General features: G+C 53.0%; 2 non-coding genes across 2 annotated transcripts; one reads left to right on the top strand and one right to left on the bottom strand.

The window, feature by feature from the left end:
• The first annotated feature begins 3004 nt into the window (after positions 1 to 3004).
• On the top strand, positions 3005 to 3086 carry TRNAS-UGA. Its single transcript has one exon. It is a non-coding gene; the product is annotated as a tRNA-Ser (tRNA).
• Positions 3087 to 4343: 1257 nt separating this feature from the next.
• Positions 4344 to 4417, bottom strand: TRNAN-GUU. The gene has a single exon. It is a non-coding gene; the product is annotated as a tRNA-Asn (tRNA).
• Positions 4418 to 6898: the final 2481 nt, after the last annotated feature.

The raw sequence follows: 6898 nt of genomic DNA, 5'->3' as shown, positions 1-6898 counted from the left end.
ATCCCCATCCGGTAGCGGTGCATGGGATTCTTCCATCCTAAGTGCAGGACTCTGCACTTGTCCTTGTTGAACCTCATCAGATTTCTTTTGGCCCAATCCACTAAATTGTCTAGGTCACTCTGGACCCTATGCCTACCCTCCAGCGTATCTGCCTCTCACCCAGCTTAGTGTCATTCACAAAGTTGCTGAGGGTGCAATCTATCCCATCATCCAGATCATTAATAAATATGTTGAACAAAACTGGCCCCAGGAGTGACCCCTTGGGCACTCCGCTTAATACTGGCTGCCAACTAGACATTGAGCCGTCAATCACTACCCGTTGAGCCTGACAATCTAGCCAGCTTTCTATCCACCTTATAATCCATTCATCCAATCCATATTTCTTTAGCTTGCTGATAAGAATACTGTGGGAGACCATATCAGAAGCTTTGCTAAACTCAAGATATATCACATCCACTGCTTTCCCCATATCCACAGAACCAGTTAACTCATCAGAAAAGGGAATCAGGTTGGTCAGGCATGACTTGCCCTTGGTGAATCCATGTTGACTGTTCCTGATTACCTTCCTCTCCTCCAAGTGCTTCAAAATGGTTTCCTTGAGGACCTGCTCCATGATTTTTCCAGGGACTGAGGTGAGGCTGACCGGTCTGTAATTCCCTGGGTTCTCCTTCTCCCCTTTTTAAAAGATGGGCATTATATTTGCCTTTTTCCAATCACCTCCCCTGATCGCCATGAGTTTTCAAAGATAATGGCCAATGGCTCCGCAATCACATCAGCCAATTCCCTCAGCATCCTCAGATGCATCAGAACTTACTCACATTTTACCCAAATAGCCCCAAACTCCTGCTTTTAATATGCAAATAAGGTGCTGCCACACTCAGGCCACTCCCCAGCTCTCCAGGGGGCCTGCGGGCAGAGAACAAGGTGACATTTAAATTAGCCAGGATGTCGCTCAGTCTATTCCCTCTGTTCCCAGCAGGTGGCGCCAGAGAGCTCCGAGCTCACTCACTTCCCTTTCTCGCATTGACTTCAGCCCCCGGGTTACAAAGGCACCAGCTGGGCGGGATCCAGCTGCAGAAGATCCCTTCGCCCCTGGGCTCAGGGAGCGCGGAGCGTGGGGCTGCTCTGCGGCAACGGACTTGCACACTTGGGATGTTAGTGCAAAAAATCCTTCTTGGCTGAGTAAAGGGCAGAGATCTGCACTTAGCCTGCCCTGAGTGAGGGGTCACCCAAACCGACCCTCACTCGCTAGGCAGGTGGCACCCTTCTGCCTGGGGAAAAGGCAGCAAAGCCCCAGGCGTGGGTGTGGGAGGGGAAGGCATTGAGCAATACCTCAGCTTCTGCTGCCGCCACTCCCTCAACTGGCTCTCGGTTTGCCCTGTTCACTCTGCGTCACTGCCGCTCCACGGCATTGTCCTTCACCCTGCTGCTGAGAGCTCCTGTGCCTCCACTTCCCCTGCTGCCACCTGCCTGTCTCCTGCAGCCTCTGCATGGCCACGTAGTGGGGGAACCTCGCTGCAAGTGCAGACTGGGCAGCCTCTTTCATTGCAACACCATGGGCGGGGCGCAAACCGCCAGCTGGGGAAGACTAACGTGCTGCCCCACCCCTTCCGCAAACCTAGCTGGAGCCCAGAGCCCCCGCCCACAGTGGCTGACCCCGCCCCAGGCTAGTGCCCCAGCCCCATCGCACCCCCAGCCTCCCTCTCAGCCCCAGAATGGGCAGCGCAGCCCCAGCTCCCGGAGCCCCAGGAGGGCGGGTTACGTGGCCCAGACTCGACCTGGCATTGACGTGCGTGGCTCTGCGCTCTGTCAGCCGGGGCGGGCCAGGCTGCGGACATGACTCAGGCTTGGGCAGCATGGCTGCACTTCCCTGACAAGGCATGAGGCAGGCCAAGAGCTGTATGCAGCCAACAGGGAAGTGGGAGGGAGGCGTCTTCAAGCCGGCGTGTCTCGTCCGTTTCTCCCTTGGCCGGAGGCGGGAAGGGAGCCAAACGTGCCTGGCTGAAGGTTTTGTGCTCGACCTTGAGGATTAAGCCCGAACCCCCGGCATGGCTAGGTCGGGGTTGTCCTGGGCTCTGTGGTGGGAGGGCTCAGCTGGGAGAAGGGGAAGACTAGGGGAGTTTGATATATAAGGGCTTTGTCAGCGGGAAGCTGTAGGTCACATGCTGGGGGTGACAGTGGGGTTTGAGCTGGGGCAGTAGCAGCAGGGGAGCAACGTGTGTGTGTGGGGGGGGGGGTCACTTGGTAAAAATGAACCTGCCAAACCTCTTCCTCTGCTGGAGCAAAAGCCTCATTTATCTCCTCAACTCCCCTCCATGAAAATCTCCACCCCTCCCCCGGCGCTGAGACACCCCCTCACTCCCATGGAGATTTGTAATTGTTCTAACTCTACCTTGGCCTTGTCCAAACAGTTTTCCCAGACAAATTATCAAGGACATTTCAAATGAGAAAACAAACCAAACCAAATGAGAACTAAAGAAACCCCCACCCCACATAGTTTGGGTCTCAATGTTTCTACTGAAATTTGGAGACAATAAAACTCATCCCGCTGCTGGCCAGAAACCAAAGCTAGACCTCCCCCTCTGTGTCTGTGACTTTTGCTACCGAACCACCATTGCGCTAACTCCTCTTGGGAGACATTTTGCAGCACAATCCTGCTGCTATTCCAGTTATTGACTCCAGGAAATATTTTCCTTAGCCTGGCTCTGTGTGTCACTGGTTTCTCTAGCAAAGACCAGTCCCTGGCCCTGTGGTCCAGACGTCCTCATTCACATCAAGCTTCCAGTTAAGAATCATTTCCCATTCCCGCTCTGTGGGAGGGGAGACTTTTCAAAGCGCTCTCTGTGTGACTGCACATGGCTAAGCAAAGAGAACAAACCCCAAATCCCCCCTGTGCTTTGGGAGCCAGGTTTGCTGTGTGAGTTCTGGATTTCAGATGATTTCAAGCCTGGGCATTGTGATTATTTACCAGTTTCTCTGGCACTGGGACATTAGTGTGATTACAGCTGTGATGGCTGAGTGGTTAAGGTGTTGGAGTTGAAATCCAATAGGGTTCCCCTGTGCAGGTTTGAATCCTGCTCCCAGTAAGACCTGTGTTTTAGCCCGTCTGTAACCCGGGCAATACCTCTCTACAACCCCCTGGGACCCTCTGTAGAGATGCCTGGGATGCCCAATCCCCTAACCCAGAGACTTAAGCAGGTGAAGGCGGAGTTTAGTCAGGTGGGGGCGGAGTTGAGGGCGGGCTCTGGGCCTCACCAAAATTGCTACAAACCTGCCACCCCTAAAAGGCAGTAGCACAAGCTTACCACCATCCCTGCGTGGGGTCGAATCACCATCCTTTCGGTTAACAGCTGAACGCACGGACCCATTGCGCCACAGAAACACATGGATACAAATCTGCAGTTACCAAGGCTGCTGCCTAGCAACCTGCGCGTCTGCCTGCCAGCGCGAGCGCTCACAAGGAGCTAGTCCCGATGCTGGAGACTGGGTGCAGTGCATGAAGAACCAGCAGAGTAGCGCAGTGGCAGTGTGCTGGGCCCAGTAATCACTGGATTAAAGCAATTCTCTTCCAGGTACGTGCTGGTTTCTTTTTGCTCTGGGTCGTCAAGCCAGGCAGCGACCAGCAGAGCGCCAAGAGCCTAGGCCATGAGGCAAGAGGTGGCTGAGGCGGCAGCCTGCCAGGGAGCTCCCCGGCACCTCTGGCTGCCTGGGCTGAAGGCAAGAGGCAGGCCTGGGCGTGGTGAGGGCCTCCTGTCCCGGAATGAGGCAGCAGTGCTTCCTTGCTGCCCCCTCCCTCCGCCCCACCGGCAGGCGGCTGCTGCGGGAGAACACGAGGGAGGCTCTCAGGACGCTAGGCAGCTCTGTGTGTCTGTCAGGGGAAAGAGCCGAGGCTCCCGACTCGACCTGCCGTTGACTCGCATGGCTCTGCGCTCCGTCAGCCGGGGCGGGCCAGGCTGCGGACGTGACTCAGGCTTGGGCAGCATGGCCACGCTTTCCTGATGAGGCATGAGGCAGGCCAAGGGCTCTGCGCAGCCTACAGGGAAGTGGGAGGGAGGCAGTCTTCGAGCCGGCGTGTCTCGTCCGTTTCTCCCTTGCCGCTTGGGGGGGAGGCGGGAAGGGAGCGAAACGTTCCCGGCTGAAGGTTTTGCGCTCGGCCTTGAGGATTAAGACCGAACCTCCGGCATGGCTGCTGGGAGATGGGTTTCTGAATGCCAACCAGCGTGCTCTTCGGGCCAGCAGCTGAAAGCACCGAGGCCAAGAGGGACGGTTTTGAGGCGGCAAAAGGGGGCCTTTGCGGCTCCCAGCAGGTCTCGAGGAGCGAGCAAGTAGCACGGGCTTACCGCCGTCCCTGGGTGGGCTCGAACCACCATCCTTTCGGTTAACAGCCGAACGCGCTGACCCATTGCGCCACAGAGACACGGCTGGGTTGAGCGCAAAAGTCGGGAATCAGCTCAGGGTAGGGTATACCATAGGTGTGCAGTGGTTAGACAAGAAACAGCAAGGAACTGGACTGGTATGGAGTGAAACTGTGTCTTATGTGTGCCTGATGACTGTATGTTTGAGATAGTTCTGTGGGAAGGAGCAGAAAAGAGCATTGGGGCTGCGGTATAGCGCTTGCGTATGCTTTCTCTGACCTGTTTTGCTGTAAGAGTTTAACAGGGAGAGGTTGTTAGTCGCAGGTCAGTGGGTGGGTATGTGCAAATTAGGAGTGTACAGGGAAACCAGTGAGAGGAAGGAGGCTGGAAGGTGAAAAGAGACAAATTCATATTACAAATAAGGCACAAATATTCAACAGCGAGGCTGATTCATCACAGGAACAAGCTACCAAGGAAAGTGGTGGGTTCTTCATCTCCTGATGTCATTTAATGGAGACTAGATGCCTTTCTGGAATGGGTTTGCCCCAAAAGTAGCTATTGTGTCATACAGAAGGCCTGTGACATGCAGGGGGTCAGATTAGATGCTCTAATGGTCTCTTCTGGCCATAAAGTCTACTAATTTCTGAAAAACTGAGTGTAGCATTGGGAGCAGCGTGTGAGGTTTTACTGTCTAGCCGGCTTGCTTCCTAGAATGAACACTCCTCGAGTGGGGTGATCCACAGGGATTAGCTCAAACCTCCAAAGTGCCTGGCCAGTGGCAGGACATTAGCACAGCAAGGGACGGGTGTGGCAGTGACATCACAAAGGCCTTTTGCAGGACCTCAGACTATTGGTCAAAGGTGGTGGGGAGGTGGTGACCTCACAGAGAGATGCTGACATCAGCCAGGCAGGACAGGGATGAGGGGCCAGGGAAACCTCAGAGACTCCTGTGGCTTTGCTTCAGCAAGTCTCCTTCTCGAGGTCTCTCTTTGAGGACTGAGAGAATATTCGGGTTCACGTACGTGAGCGCCAGGAGGAACCTCTTTGAGTTTTCTCCTTCCCTTTGATTGATTTTACTAGAAAACAGATGTCCCTGTTTAGAAGGTAAGAGCCTCCTCGAGGTTTGAAACCTGTTCAGTATGATCCATCTGGTGACAGTTGAATTCTAGGCGTGGAAAACACGAGCTTAAGGAGTCAGAATTTTATTCCGCACCTGGGATTTTGTCCCTTAGAATCACTGGGACATTAGGGTTTGTCCTTTTTGTTTCACCTTTTCCTCCATCCCTCCCTCCTTTTTCTTCTTCTCTTGCTTCCTTTCTCCTGTTCCCCTCCCAACACCAGGAGGGGTGTGTTTGTGTGTCGCGGGGGAGTGCTCTGCAGCTCCCGCTGTGGGAGATCCACCCAAAAATGTGGGGCTGAAATAGTGCTTGGGCAATGATCCCCACCAGTGATCTGGGCCATCCTTTGGGCTCTCTGGTGAGAACCCTCAGCCTCCTGTCCTCAGTCTCTACCCTGATTGGCTGAGCAGGGGGTTATTGACAGGGAGGAGACTCAGGTCCTTGTTCTTTTTTAAGACCAAGTAAGTAAGTCATAACCAGTCACATGTTTGATGAATTTTGCTGCTTCTCTGCATTAATTGTCTCTGAGCAGTTCATGATTCTCTCTAGCTTTCCAGTTCTCCTAAAATACTTGCTGAATAATTACTGTGCACTGTTGTTGGTCTGGAGCTCATTTGAGAGCACTTTATTCAGGTCATTCAATGTATGAAATTCAAGATCCGATGGTTAGTTTGAAAATCAGGGCTCTTGGGTCCTATTCCCAACTCTGCCACTGACTGGCTGTGTGACCTAAGACAAGTCAATTCTCCTCTCTCAGCCTTAGCTTCTCCCTCTTTCAAGAAGGGATAATAATGATCCGCTCCTACCTACCTCATGGTGGGTGGAGGATGGGGATCCATTGGAGAGTGTCACTAGGAGGAGTGCATAATATGAGGTGTCCTATCACGTTTACTCAGATCAGATTGTGACATAATAGAATAGCTGAAATTGTCTATTTTATTTGTATTTTTTTATTTTGAAATTGTTAAGAGCAGCAACGACTTAGCTCAGACTGAGGCATCTTATCTAATTTTCGAGATCTAAGTGTCTCTTCTTTGTGTGCGATGAGACAATTTAACACACTGTGACAAACAGGAGATGCTTTTCTTTTGCAACAAAATATTTTTTGCAAAGAACTTTCATCCCACTTGTTCTGATTTCAAGAAACAAACTGAATGGGATTTTCTGACAGAAACGGTTTCAATGAAATTTCCCCACCATCTCGATTCCTGGGCTCTATCCCTGCCCGGGGTGAAAGTAACTTAAAGGACTTACCGTTACACCGGAGTCCTGTGCGGGGGTGTGGCCTCAACCAGAAGAGGCGGGGCCTTTCAAGATTTAAAGGCCCAGGGGCTCTGGCTCTGGCTGGGAGCCCCAGGGCCTTTAAATCACCCCAGAGCTACCAGCTGCAGAGGCGGCTGGGAGCCCTGGGGCTCAGGGGTGAAT

The sequence above is a fragment of the Terrapene carolina genome, unplaced genomic scaffold (genome assembly GCF_002925995.2).
Source record: "Terrapene carolina triunguis isolate 2854851 unplaced genomic scaffold, T_m_triunguis-2.0 Scaffold26337, whole genome shotgun sequence".
In the NCBI taxonomy this organism is placed as follows: Eukaryota; Metazoa; Chordata; order Testudines; family Emydidae; genus Terrapene; species Terrapene triunguis.
Note: the sequence above shows the minus strand (reverse complement) of the source record. Positions and strands in the feature narration are given on the sequence as shown.